Here is a 15521-nt window from a genome sequence, read left to right on the forward strand (position 1 = left end):
GCCTAGTTTTTTAGGGTGCTCACTCGGCAAGCGAGAGGACATGGGTTCGATTCCCCGCATGGACAGTTGAATTTTCTCTCTTTCCTAAATTACGAGTATTATTATTACGAGTAGTATTCGCATCAGCCAGCTGTTAAAAACCTTCGCACAGAAACTTTTGATGTACTCAAGGAAACAATTATTTTCCGGATATTATGCTGAGGTAAGCTCGGTCATCACGTCTCACGTCTCCGCCGGGACTCGAACCCAGGCCCTCTTGCATACCGGGCAAGCATGCTACCATATACACCACTGGAGACACATGACTCTGCCTTCCTAATTTCACGCACTGTGTCGTAAGTACGCTGAAGTACTTTTGATGTACTATTCAATTAAAATAGGCTTCATTACCTACTGTACATATCAATTAAATCACTGTAATATAACAGTGTACCATAATAATATGTTTTCAACAGCAGACAGAGCTTGAAAAGACGATCATCATTATTTAATGCTATGGCAGAAGTGTATGAAAATTAAAAAAATTTCTGTCTGTCTCTCTCTCTCTCAAGCACAATGGTAGAGGCCACAGCGACTTTTGAGTGAATGATCATTGACAATATGTAGAAGAGCTTGATTAGATATTGCAATGTGTAAGAAATCAAAATAAGTAAATCTTTATATCATTTTGCTTATAATGTAAATTACAGTGGAAATAAGTTTAACAGACTGACAGTAAGATGAAGAAACATTTACTAAGGACCATTGAGTTCAGAATTCTGGTTATGAAATGAGTAGCCACTTTATTACGACCAACTCGTCAATATATCGTTGGACCACTTTTTCCCTTTAATACAGCGTGATTCTTCTTGGTATGAACTCTACGAGATGTCGATAGGTCGTTTGTGTTGAAATTAGCTTCACTACACTGTTTACCATTCTGATAATTTGAATGTATGAGGTTTTGGATAACCGAGTTGCTAGAACTTTTTGAAATCCCTTCTCAAATCCCTCTCTTTCTGTTTTTTGCCAAGGACGCACTTCATTTCATTTTGTTTAATTCTACAAACGAATGCGAGTAATTTCAGTTTTAATGGGTTTTGATCCCTAGGCTGGGGGGTCTTTGTTGGACATCCATTACAGAATTTTTCATAGAAGCACCCTCTATACAAATTATTGTGTGAAAAATCATGATGTTGTTCATATCGGGATCTAAGGATATAAGACCTCTATCAGCCTCTCTTATAAAGGAGCTATCAGTATTGGCAGCCCAAATCCTAATGAACTAAGCAGTTTAATTTAGAATAACATGGGTAAAAGCAAGTACGAATACGTAAGTATTTTGAGCCTCTTCCACTCCCAAATGCCAACTTTTGTTGTTTCGTCGAACAGTCCGAGTGGAGTTTTCAGTAATCCGAGGTGGTTTCATTCCCGTTTTCCACCGATTATCCAGACTCGAATGTAAAGAAATCAAGATCGCAATACATCAAGAGATTGACCAGGCTGATAAGAGTTTATTGAATAGAGTTTTGATAGAGGGTTGATAGAGTTTTTTTTGGTTCACCTTAGATTGTTCGCTGCAGCAGGATGTCGATATCTATTTGTCCGTATGAAACTTTATTGAAATTTATACGAAAAAATCAAATAATTAATAATTTTCCAAATTATTTGAAATTTGCATTTCATGTGAAGCTTTTTCGGTTTTGAAAGGTACTGCACAGTAAACTATATACTGTTCAAACGGTGCGGATTCTGAACGGTTCCTGCTTTGCACAGTAAGAAAAGCGTCATTTTCAACTGGTTCTCCCACCATAAAATGCCGCGAGAAATATTTTTCCCCTTAAAAACGCTCCAGAGATGAAAGCATTATTATTTTAATTTTGTCAATTTTTTTTTTACAAATCCTTGTTTTCGTCGATGCTAAACGAATGTTATTTAGCGCTTTATTTCGATAAATATTTGGATATCCGGAAAGTTATGAAACATATTGTATTTCCGCTATTTTCTTTTCCTTTTTTTCTCATTCACAGCCATGTTTTAAGAACCTGTACAAAAGAGAAATCGAACAGTAATTTTATTTTATAGTCGACTTCCAGAAATTGTTCTTATGCTTGAGAAATGCTAAACATTGAGGAAAGTTTTTTCTTTTCTTCTAAGGAAAAAAGAAAGACAAAAAAAGAGGAAATCTTTTTCCTTCCTCCGAAATGGAATATATTACAATTCTTAGAAGCGGAAATTGTATAGTCTAACTTCTGAAATTTCGTTCCAAACTTTTTTTACACACCACTGCGCGAAAGTAAAAAAAAAAGGAAACCCATATATATTTTTAGGAAAGTAGAATAAAGGTAGATATGGATGGATATAAGGAAACACAAGCCATGCTCTAAGATTGAAGTTAAAAATAAAAAGCTAAGGTTTCTTTCACCCAACATTTTAGAGTCTTAAAAAATCCATGCTAGACCCACGGAATGGGAAAGCAATTCACCTTCTAGAAGACGAACCAACTGAAGTAACAAACTAAACAAGAGAAGAAAAAAAATCTGAAGAAAATAAAATAACATGGAAAGAGAAGAGAAAAAAAAAAGGAAAGAGAATAAGGGAAACAAGGCATAGATAAGATATATGTACCGATATACATCAAAGGGGTAGATCTCCCATGTATATCGGAGAACGAAGCAAAAAAAAAGGAATATATATATATATATATATATATATATATAAAGTAGAAGACTTTGATTTTGAAATTCAAACACATCTTTATGGAAAAATGTTCGAAGTAACTTGAAAGCGTTTTCCCTTTAAAAGTTCATCTGATGCAAAAAGAATTGTCCGCCTGGATCGCTATGTAATTCGTTTCCATATATGCTTTCTTTTCTATTCTCTTTTCTTTTGTTTGGTTCCCATATAGCGGAAGACAAAAATATGTCTCGAGCCGTAAGTTATCCCAAGGGAGAAGACATCTTTCTCTTTTTACTCCTTCTTTTTTATTTTCTCCCACACATTTCTGATCGGGCAAAAAGATTCTTCGCATCCCTCTTTCTCAATCCCGACCTGATACATTAATGGACCCCATAGCGGCTCTGAATCCTGTATGTTTTTAGTATAAAATATTTTTCCTTTTTTTTTTTCCTATTTTATGTTTTGAATAAAAGTGAGAACATAAGAGGATCCTTTTTGTTCCTCTTCTTTGAACGAATTCTATTTTCATTGCGCACATCAAAATTTTCTCGCACGGATATATCTCATACAAGATCGCGATTTAAAAGTTGCTGTAGTGCTAATACATATAACGAAAGACCTTCATATACATTGCAAGCCCAGCAATTCATCATTTTTTGCTCGTATATCGAATTTCATATTATGTATCTGTATCTTCATTATTGTTTGTTTGTTTTCAAATTTCTCTCATTCTTTCATTTCTCAATAACTCATCAAAACACTTCATAAAGTGTTTTGTAGTATAATTATAACATAAAGTGTTGAGTAGATCTTTATTAACTATAGCTCACTGCGAATTACAATTCAAGACGAATATGATGAGGAATAATAATAGATTTGAATAAAAAGTAGTGGAAGTAAAAATTTGAAGTTAACAAATTTTTACAACTTTTAAAATATTTACTGGTGAAAAGTGCAATGAAACGTCTCTTTTGCGAACACCGGTGGGACAAAAAATGGCGTTCGTAAAAGAGGGTGGTGCTGACCGTTAAGCAGGGCTTTGCAATGCGTACTTTAACTAGACTCGTGAAATTATTATTCGGCCGTAAAATATGGGCGACCGCTAACAGGTTTTACTGTATTTTGTGAATTGAATTTACGGTACACTTGACCTTTAGAAAATTCTAGTAATATTTCTCACGGCGGCAAATGTTCAGCTTCGAGGCGCGTATGCGAGCCAATCTTTCCATGAAAAAGTCTCGCCACAGAGAGCAACAGGCGTACAATGGTACAAATATTCAGTCATTTCTCTTCACTCATAGTGCGAAATATAGATGGCAGATGGCAGCGCCATAATAAGCATCACACAGAAACAAACGTAGATTCACAAAGCATACACGCACATTCCAACATATACTCATTCGTTAGAAATTCCATTGAGGAATTCGGACGAGGTGCATGTGTGGTTTAGTAGTAGTAGCAGTAATGGTAAATATTGAAAAATGATCGTGGAATAACTCATACTACAGGTAAATACAGTTGATCATCTAGTACTTCAACATGAAAACAACGGACCTATTCCAGGCTTCCTACAAGTTAGCAGGATTGTCCTGTTTTTTTGTTTTTTTTTCGTTATTATCAGTAGTGGCGTTTCGCTGTTAGGAAAGAGTTAGTTGCTTCATATAAGAAATTATGAAATTATATAGAAATGTAGCTGAAGGTAAACCATCGCTTAAAAAATTCAGTTCATAAAAATAATTTCTCTCTTATGTTTCATTTTTTTTATAATGAAGCTTTTCGATCACTCCACAAAATTCTACTGAAACGACCCCCATTTTATAAGATTATTGGTCAAAGAACAATATAAAAAAAATAGAATACGTTATATTGAAATTTTATTCTTTTTGGCCTGAGATTTTAATCGCTGTCATATTCTGACAAGGGGGTAATAAAGCAAGAGTTCTAACCTAGAGAAGCACTTTTCTTTTTCGCATTATATATACTCTTTTTGTATGTGTTGTACTTTTTCCCCTCTTCTATTTATTCGGAGTTTCTTTTGTAGGAAGTGGAGTGACAGGCGAAACACGTTGGAAAGCAGTGACAAGCAAATGCATAAGAACGTCTGAAAGCTGAGCAGCAAAAAGAAAAGAGAAGACAGAATAGAAAAAAAAACGGAAACTAAATTCCCTCTAAAAATGATTGATGACGTTTTGATTGATCAGCTTCGATATCTTTCCAATGACCGAAGTTTAAGCTGCAATGGAGATAAAATACAAAGTATATTGTGGAAGCGAGAGAAAGAGAGCCCCCGGACTTCCCAAGGGGTTCTGCCCGCACCACGTGGTCTCGCTTATTGGAATAAGCTTTCAAACGAATAAAAAAATAGCATGGAAAAAAAAGTACCTTATCCTGGTAGCATTTTTCTTTTTGAAAACCATCAAAAGAGCCAATCTGCCACTCCGGGCTGGCCTAGGTTACTATGATAAAGTTGTTTTAAAACGGCCCTTCAGCTCGCGTCCCAGAGGAATAGCCCGCTTCACGTATTCTTGGACACATGCGAAATGGCCTGGTGTAATGTTGAGACAAAATACTTGCGGGACATTGATTATTCATGAGTATGTGTTTGTCCCAGTCAAAAGATATCGAGATAGAGAAGGGGGGGGGGACCACTCTATTTTTATCTTGAATGGAAGTTTCATCATCGCTTGGCAAGTTGATTAGGTTGTGGAAAGACTTTTATAATATCTATCACGGCTACTATATCGAATTCGTTCAGTTGCAAAACAAACATTTCTTGAAATCAATACGAGAAGGCCTCTGTGTGTATAGCTTCTGTTAATAGAAATCTGATTAAATTATTATATAAAAATTCTTAACACATAAACTGGTCTTTCAGATCGAGCACAGCTATTCTATCCTCATGGGTGCAACCTCCGGCCCGTCAAGGGGTTCCATCCAGCCCGTGAAAGGTGTTCCGGTGGAAAAGCATAATACACACATAACACCATGCTGACCATAGCTCCTTTATAAAAATACGGGAAATTTGAATTCATTAGGATATCGTCAAGAATGTGTCAAACGAAAGTAAAGCTTCCAGTTAAAGTTTAAAAAATTGTCAAATTCAAGCAAAGTTGGTAATTACAACTAAAAATAATGTCAGATGCAAGTAAAGTTGCAAATTACAGCCAAAAAAATTGTCTAAAGCAAGTAATTCAAGTGTCAAGTATGTGAGATGAATGTATTTATATGTAAATAATTAATTATGGTGGAATCATAATTATCACAGTACAATATAGGTCATGAAAGTAATCTTAATTCTTGATTCAAAAATCAAAGTAAGCTTCGTTGAAAATAAGGGACAAAAACGAGGAACTTTATAAGAAAATAAATAGTGAGCGAGAGTGTTGAGTGAGAGTGTGGGTAAGTAAGTGTCAAACAACTAGTGAGTGAGCCGGTAAGAAAATCATTCACTCACTAACTCACTTGCTCACTCGCTGAATTGCTCATTCAGTCACTAACTAGCTTGCTTGATTACTCATTTATTCACTACTCACTGCTCATTCACTTGCCGGCTCATGCGAGTGGCTTAGCAAGAGGATGAAACAAAATAGGAATGATTCTAAAGCACGAGTCATATAGTCACCAGTATATGCAAGTTTCCGGCTCGCAAGCGCCAGAAATACCGTGCATCTGGCCCACGGACTGAAAAAGTTGTGCTTTCCTGGTCATGGGCAATTTGAATGAGTTGTGCCGGAAACCAGAAGTGCGCATGTGTGCCTAAATGCCTGAGTGTGTATCTAGTGTTGTGCTTGAATTTTCAGTGCTGCCATTTATTTTTGAAACTGAGTAAGTGTGATGGTTGAATATTTGCGCTGGTTTAGGTCTGTTGCTCTCCGCAGCAAAAACGGGGAGATCGAATTGCATTGAACCACAGAAAACCAAGTTCAACTGACCGCCACTGTGAGTACCGAGGGTTCGAACCGAGGTCCTCGTGATGAAAATCCGCCACTACGACCGCAAAGTGACGGGTGGCGGCTAATCGTTCTTCTACTGGTTAGAATGAGTTTCTGGATGAATTCCGTTCTAACAGTAATTTTTTAACCAGTGGGCGCGTTAACACTCAATGTGTCATCAAACATTGCAATTTATAATTTCGTCGGGATTGAGTTATAAACATGAGTTTTGCAATAAATGATATGTAATGAATACAACAATTTTGGAATATAACTGTAGTTCATCTGAAGAAAAGCAAATCAATTGATTCTGCTGCTTTCATAAACGAATCGAAATTTGAATTTATGTTTTCATCGGTAAAATTTCTTCTAAATGTGGTTTACGTAAATTATATAAATATTTAAACAGACACATTTTTTTAATATAAATTTTGGTAAGACATTCATATCGGAACCGGGATTTAAACTCTCTTTTTATAAAAATAATATCTAGACGCTTCGATTCCAATGACCTTATGACTTATCGTTGAAATCCTGAAACTTGAGAAGACGGGGTCTCCTCAGCTACATTTAATTTGTAAGAATAAGAAAGTCTTGAAAAAAAAAGAGAAAAAAGTTAAAGTGAAAAACATTGTAGGTGGGGTTCAATATTGTTGCTGCTCGGAAACAAATCACCGGTGATAGGGGGTGATTTTGGTTCACCTTGGGGAATGAGAGTGGAACTCCGCGAGTTTCACACACCATTAGGTTTTGGCGCGTGCTCTACGAGTAGATGGGTTAGACTCACACTGTGTCTGTGTTCCTATGTACGGCATTTGTCCGCTATTGCACCCTCACTTTTTCTTCAAATGGGTCGAAACGACCCCTTCTCTCTCATTTTTTTTCTCTTTGCCGTTTTCAGGCAATTATTCGGGATCGTGCCATAAGGATCATTCTGTTGACCACTATATCTCTCCCATCTGTCAGCTTATTTCTGAACATTCACGCAAAAAGTGCACAGGCGTGAACGGAAAGACTTTCTCGTAAACAAAAATACTTCTGGTTCAGTTATTACCGGTGTGATGCTCATATGCCATGTTTTTGCTTAGTATGTTCCTACAGAAAAATTAATTATAATACGCCGAATGTATTCGAAGCAGCGTGATTAACTATATTTCTATCGTGATAAGACTGAGAATTTTTCATCAGCAGACTGGTGATGAAACTCCGGCCAACACAAGAGTCCAATATTTCTTAATTACGCATGCTTTTTTCCAAGTTCTAAAAAAAGCAGTCTTCTTTTATTTTTAATTGCATTTGCATTCACTAAAATTCAATTCAAATATTAAAAGTTCTCCACCCACAACAGTCTACCAACCAACTACATCCCTAAAAAAATCCATGTTATTCACAATTTAATAACCAATATCTTTTCCATTAAATACAAACATGAAGTTAAAATTTTAATTCAATTAGTTTACTTTATATGCTTATACTTAAAATCTCATTTGAAATGATATGACTCAAGAGTGATTTTATATGAAGTGAGAGATACTACGTATAAAACAAATATTAAAGACAGAGTCCAATATTTTATTATGACGAACTTAATTGAACTTATTTTGATTTTCGATTCATATCAAGTTCTAGTTTTCCACACATAAATTATTATTTTGATAAAAGACACTGTAAATTATGCTTCGATGTTCCAGTTTATTGCATCCGGATACATATCAGTCTACGTAGAAAATAGCATTGATCAAACTCATCAAATCATTTTGCACCATATAATTCATTATTCACGTAAGCATAATTAATCTGTAATAGAACGCAAACTAATATGAGTAGAAACTTGTAAAAATTCCAATATAAAGTTGGATTCATATTTATTTTTCGCTGAAGTTATCGGAAAAATAATATCATATCACAATAGGCATGTACTTAAAAAATAAATGCTGAAAATTCTATTTTTACGTAAAAATATAATTTAAATTTGATTTAGCATTCATTAAACGTGATTTTGAAATTTGTTGCGTCAGTCTGTATGTCGATTTTTAGATTGAAATTACTTTCAGGAGATTATATTTTCTCATTACACTCACACTCCGGTGTCGCGTTTTTGTTTGCTTTGGAATCATATTATTAAACGGATTACTTTGAAAGATGTCTCAAATTGCACCCAAGGATGCATCTCTGACTGCTTCGATCTGGTTTTCCGAGACAATGCATCCATTTTCCTCGCTTTTGAAAGAAACATACAAATATCATCAAATTAAAAATACAATGATGTGACAAGAAGCAGGAGTGGTTTTGGCAAATATATCCCCTTCCCACTTCAGACATTGATATTGCGGAATATCTTTGAATTGACCACAATATGATTCTCATTTTTATCAGGTAAAGTTTTTGATTCAGCTATGTAAGAAAAAAAATCATTGGTATATTTCATCGAAATAAGTTATGTCAAAGTAAAAAAAACATGATTTAGCACATGTTCATTTCTGCTATATGAGATGCAATATTGTCATTCGGATCGATGGTAATTATGCAAATACGAACGTAAAAGCAAACACGGTAATAATTTTCACCTTATAATAATACTTGATATAAGCTATAACTACGTAATAATAACTACTCAATAATGTTATTGGGTCGATGTATTTTGGCCTATGACAACCATTTTTTACGAGCTCTTTTTTTAATATTATTTATATATTCTCTTCAAATCTGAGCCAAAACTGGCTATTAAAAATTGTTTTTGATTCATTTGTGTATGTCAAAATACCGTTTAACAAAGCAAAAATAATAATTAAATGATTAATTAATTTGGGTCGACATCTTTACCAGAATTGACTCTAGAGGGAAGAGGTTATATGCAGGGTGATTCTAAATTCATGGGACAAACTTCAAGAGGTGACATAAGACACCTAAACAAGCATTTTTGGTCACATAATGTGCGGTCAAATCACAATAGCAAAGGCAATAGAGGGTGTTTTTAGAGAGAGTGCTCAACAGCACTTCACCAAACACGAGTACATACAGTGTTACATTTTTCCGATGAATTTGCTGCGATGTGTCATATATAACTATCAACCATTCGAGGGTGCATATCCACCTTCGGATTAGATCGGAGTTTGTTTTGTATTGCTGCAAACACCATCAAGATTATGCTCCACCAAACAATGATCAAGCTGCATAATCACGTGGTAGCAATAGCGTTACCCAGGTTGCACCATGAGCAGGCTTACCACATTACAATACCCTGCACCCTTGAATGACTGATTGTACTTAGTGCAGCAAATCCGTCATAAAAATATATTTCGTTTTGATCTCTCTGGAAACACCCTATGCCGCCTATGCTATTACTATTCGACCACGCATTCTATGACCAAAAATGCTTGTTTAGGAGTCTTATATCACCTCTTTAAGTTTGTCAATGAATTTACAAATATGCGTATTTTTTTTTACCTTTTCATTATCTTTTTTCGCAGCCACATTGTTGGGCGATTTGCACGTTGTTGCCTCTAATTTTGTATTTGTATTTTTGTAATGAACTCCACTGTACAACTCGGATAAAACGTGAATAATCAGTATTTTCGACCGATTTCCATAGAGAATAGATGTTAATGAACTTCTTTAACGTCAGTAAAAAGCAACAAACGTGGAAATAACGACACGTTCTCAAAATCCGAGGCACCTTACTTATACCGAATCAGATTTTAAATGAGTATGGTTTATATCTGTGTCTACTAAGACCATGTCTAAAAGTGGTGCTAGCTTTGTTTATTCCTGCATCATTTATAGTGGAACCTTCCGATATGGGACGCCCATGGAACCAGAGCTTTTGACTTTTTAACAGGGGTGTCCCTTAACATTTAAGTGTTCAATTTTTTTTTTCAAGCTGGTAATGTTTTGCTTAATTAATGACACGTATTCAAAGTCGGAAAAATAATTTTTTAAAAATGTTTCGAATTTCACTGCTTACACAAAGCGTTATTGAAGACACGTAAACCCTCAAAAAAACCCACCAAATATAAATGTATCGATTTAATATTACTTTCCAAATATATAACTACCTTCTTTGTGATTAAAACTATAGCAAGGAAAAAAAATTGGTGCAATTTAAAGTAAAAATATATAAATACACACAACCTTTTTTTAAGCAACTTAGCGAAATCACAGCTACACATGCTCTGTAATAAGCAGACTTGTCGTTAATTGGGTCATCTACCAGCAAATTCAGAAAATAAAAAGAAACATGAGACCCCACCTTATGTACAAAGGTGATTCTGCTTTTACCTTCAAATTAGCTGCAGTAATAAACGCGGAAATAACGACACGTCCTCAAAATCGTTGTGTTCGTAGCGTTAGAATTTGAGCTCAAATCATTGATGAAATTCTCGCTTGTTTTTTCCTTCTATTGATAGTTACAAATACAACGCCACAACAGGCAAAATGCCCAACGAGGTGGCTGAGAAAAAGATGCCCATAAAAAAATATGGATGTCATATATTTCAAAAATACAGCAACCCAATTAAAAACACGATCAAAAAAATTCATGCCGTTGTTGTTTAGCTCAGATTCGAACCCAGACTGTTCGAGGATTGTCCCACAGTATCTCACGGCATGCCTTTACCGATCGAGCTATCGTAGCTTTATGTGGAAGTAAAGTAAGATTTTTTGCAGCGTTCAATTTTTCCAAGAACCCTTTGCACGCATGCAAAGCTACGCATTTAAAGGTTAAACAAATCTTTGTACCTTTGGGAAAAATGGATGACTTCGCGATTGATTGTAGTATATTTCGGGCCAGTATCTAATAAACTTAAACCTCGCATTTAACAACACTGGATTATAGTGATACAATTCTTCACTTCAATGTCGTTATGAGCAGTTTATCAAGCTGATCATAAATATCTTTCAAGGCGTTTTATTTGAGTGCCGGTACTTACCTTCATCATGATCAACTGAATCTATTCTAAATCACAGAAATCTTCCATCTATCTAATCCGAATATTCTGCATATATATTTCACCGTCGTCATCATCAGTCATATAATTTCGGTCTTTTTTAGACGAGTCTACGGTATCGTTCTGCATCAATCATTCTCCGCAGCAGTAGCGACAATATGAACGAACCACTATATTTGCTTGCAGAGCAAATAACAAGAACGATTTCTTTTCTATTTTTTTTTTCCTCTCTATCCATGGCGTTTGTATCAATACAATAAAAGTCTGCTTAATTTCTTTCCTGAACTATAGTTTGTGAGGGTGAAACTTATTTGCCTGCTTCTGTTTGCGTATAATCCCGATTGTTCCTGTAGACAGAGGTCCGGTCGCATACCACCATCCAACTCAATATATGCCTCATGGCAAACACTCGACTGGAGAGGTTTATCGTATCGGGGGTTTGAATTCGACCAATGTGTTGTGTGTGTATAAGTTTGTAGAGCCTTCGAGAAGGTCACTCTCTCGATCTGGTCTTCTATTCGCCGCCTGCCGCTGATGCTGAGTGTTGTTTGTCCTTCACTCGAACCACTTGCTACACAGAAGAAGCATTTGCCTTTTACTTTGGTCGAGAGCATCTTTTTTCCCACGATATTTATTTTTATTTATTCTTTTTACCGCGAAGATTCGTGATCTGTCGAGTGTCGGTCCGATCTTTTCTTTTATACATATATATATATCAAGGTAAAAAAAGTGGTAGGCGATGAAGTTTTCTCACAGTTTTGAACGATATTTCCTACCAAGGCTAAGTATACATAAAATTGTTTAAGCCCATTACTTCATATAAAACGAAATTATTGTATTTTGCATAATTATTAATTTTGTATGCGGCTGCCGATGAATTGTTAGTGAACCGCTTATAGTTCGTGGAGAAATGTATACATTATTTTCATTCTTTATGTTTATTATACTTTTCATTATATTCCGATTCTTCGTGGTCAAGATTAAGCGTCAAGATTAACGAAAAAAATCAAAGTTTGTTTCATAATAAAAATAATCTAGTTTATAGCAGGGGTTCTTAACTTTTTGTGTTCCATGAACCCAGGACAGCAACCAAGGGTAGTAGGCGGGTCTGGTGCCTGGGCGCCGGGCAAGAGGGGATGCAAATTTCATATTTTAACCTCTCTTTCAATATTACATGTGGAGCCCCAAAATAAGTGCTTGTCCCAGCTGACGAAGTAATTAATTGCGGCCCTGCATAAACCCTTTGTGCCAATATGACCATGGCCAGGAATCCCCTTGTTAGTGTGGCGAAGCCCATGAACCCCTTTACAGAAAATAATCAGGACATATAGAAACAATAAGTTGATTGATGTTATTTTCTCGGTCCGTAATACACTGGCAAAGATATTTTTCTGGTTTCTATGCCGATGCGAACCTTTAGGAAGAAAAGGTAGCTTTGAATCCAACACGAGTCCTCTTATTAACGACATCTTATCTTCTTTTCCATAGTGGACAAGTGCGCTACCAAAGACACAACTTTCCTTTCTTGTGTCTACACTCAGCGAAGCATGCTATTAATGCATATTACGGTATAAAGAAAGGAAGATTGTTTCTTTTGGTATATTATAGATAGCGCACTTACCTGGTATGCTACAGGACTCAGATTTGATTGCCGGAGAAAGCAGCAAACTTTTCTTCCTAAAGGTTCATATCGGCTTAAAAACAAGAAAAACCTCTTTCCCAATAAGTTGATTGTTTTCTCATCCAAGGTCATGGACCTCCCCCCCCCCCACCCCTCGATACTTCTTTAAAAAACCCCAAACTGGTCCGTGGACTCTTGGTTGAGAACCACTGGTTTAGAGTTCGGTGGAGCTGAATCTTAAAATTATCAAAATTACACTAATCTAACTTAAAATCTAGCATGCTACACTTTTCGTTTAAAAATACATGTGCACATTTGACATGTTTCTAGAGCTAATTTGCATCATTTCAAATCAAGGAAAATTTTGCTGCAATTCCCCAATGAATAACCGCGTTCATTTTGCTCAGCACCCTCTATCAGTACATTCTGATTTTTTGAAAAACCCTGGTTGAAATATAATAAATGGCTGTGACAAAGTGTAAAATAGCTGACACTGTGCAGGTCTGGCAGTTTGTTACAAAAGACTCCCAAGCGTTGAAAATATATACCTATAGAAATCACGCACAATATAAAAACTCAGTTTTGGGTATGGGATGGCACCACTGTAGAACGAGAATGGGGGGGGGGGGGTAACCAGAAGAATACAAGGGAAGTAACAAAAAAAAAAGCCGAGAAAGGCCTGGATACGTAGTACTGCATACAACGGAAAGTGTTGAGGAGAAGGAGGAAGGTTCAAATATCGAAATCCAAACACTGTTATATAGCTTTGGCGTTTTATTCCAGAAAAAAAAGTATGGCTTTCCCCTTACGCTCAATAACAGGAGCTGCCAGTTTTTTGTACGGGTCACACCTCCATTGTAGTTGCCTAAGCCTAAAGCGGGTAACAAAACAAAGTGAAACACCAGCTTCCAAAGGAACACATGTCGCTTTCTGTGACTGGGACCCTTCTCGTTCTGTGTGTTTGGGTTACCTTTTCTGTCTCCGATGTGTATCACCTCTTCCCATGTATAGTTCAAGAGTAGGGGAGGGCAAAAAGATCATGGCTATTATGATTTTTCTCGATCCCGACGAAGGTATGGGTGGGGGAGAATGAATTAGAAAAAAAAATAATAATAAAAAGGAAGAAACCGGAAAATTTCGCCGTAGGTTACCGACGCTAATCCCTCTGGGGTTTGACATATTGTATGATATTCGATGTTTTGAGATGTTTGGGTCCCTGTGTCCAGACCTGTTTGAAATCAAAATCATTGCTTTTGATGACACGCATCGTGTGCTTCGACAATATTCCTTGCGATTCGAACCTACTCCTATTTCATGAACTGTACGAAATTCTAAATGTACTGTCAAAACGTGTGTATTTATAGGTAGTTGTTATCGCTTATTTATGATCTGCACACAATCCTATGGGTAAACGAGTGAAAATATATAAAATAACAGTTACAAATATATATATATATATAAATCAGTGGTTTACGAAAGGATGACCCCTGGGGCTCTGGAAGACGTTGCACGGTGTGTTTGAATGAGGATTATCGAGAAGCTATGCCACAGATTAGGAGGTATTAGGTTCGGTACTCGGGTAGGAGCTAATAAAAAAATGCATATATAACTAAACCAATGTTTCTTAACCTTTCCTAGCCCATGGTTTGTCCACCCCCCCCCCTTTTGAACCACATTTCGACATATTTTTTCCTTGTAAGTGTTTCTTTCCTCTTACTAAATTAACTTCTGAGTAAATGTTGTGTATTTTAAAAAGATTTTGCGTAAAAATCGCAGTGCATGAACATTTTGTAAATAAATTGGATGTCCGGGCTCTCTGTGCTGGACACTCGTCAGACTATATTATTGTAGGAGGTTATACGGGTAACTCTATTGTCTGGATTCTAAAATTGTCTAGCTCCATCTCTCACTATTTTTTACTCGAATGCTCCACTTCTGCGTTTTTCTCTCAGGTCTTTTGACCCTTTCAAACAAATCTGCTTCGTCTGCCCGTTTACCTGATTTTACCCGCAGTCTCCACTTTAGAATATTCCAGGGCCACAAGGGGGCATACGGCATTCGAATGTCGACGTCACCACGGTGGTGGTCGGCTGAAGATGGTTTTCTGTGGTTTCCCACTTCAAGGCGCGAATGCTAGCCGATATACCGGTTAAAAAGTCTCGCCACAGAGAACAACAGGCCTACAACGGTGCAAATATTCAATCACTGCAATTCACTCACAATTCGAAATATAAATGAAATATAGCAGAAAAAATTCACACACAACACTATATACGCAATCAGACTGTTAGATACACACACACTAACACGTACAACTCAATCGGTAGTAAATTACCCGTGGCGATAGACCGGAGTTGTGCTCGG

At 36.3% G+C, this 15521-nt stretch overlaps 1 protein-coding gene across 11 annotated transcripts in view; it reads right to left on the minus strand.

Moving 5' to 3' along the window:
* The window catches only part of LOC149076594 (uncharacterized), a 307582-nt gene that overhangs the window by 129591 nt on the left and 162470 nt on the right, over positions 1-15521 (minus strand). The gene's annotated exons all lie outside the window — the stretch shown is intronic.

Source organism: Pholcus phalangioides, unplaced genomic scaffold (assembly GCF_987345545.1).
Source record: "Pholcus phalangioides strain wild (caught in Gottingen) unplaced genomic scaffold, Ppha-v1.0 ptg000015l_1, whole genome shotgun sequence".
Lineage (NCBI taxonomy): Eukaryota > Metazoa > Arthropoda > Arachnida > Araneae > Pholcidae > Pholcus > Pholcus phalangioides.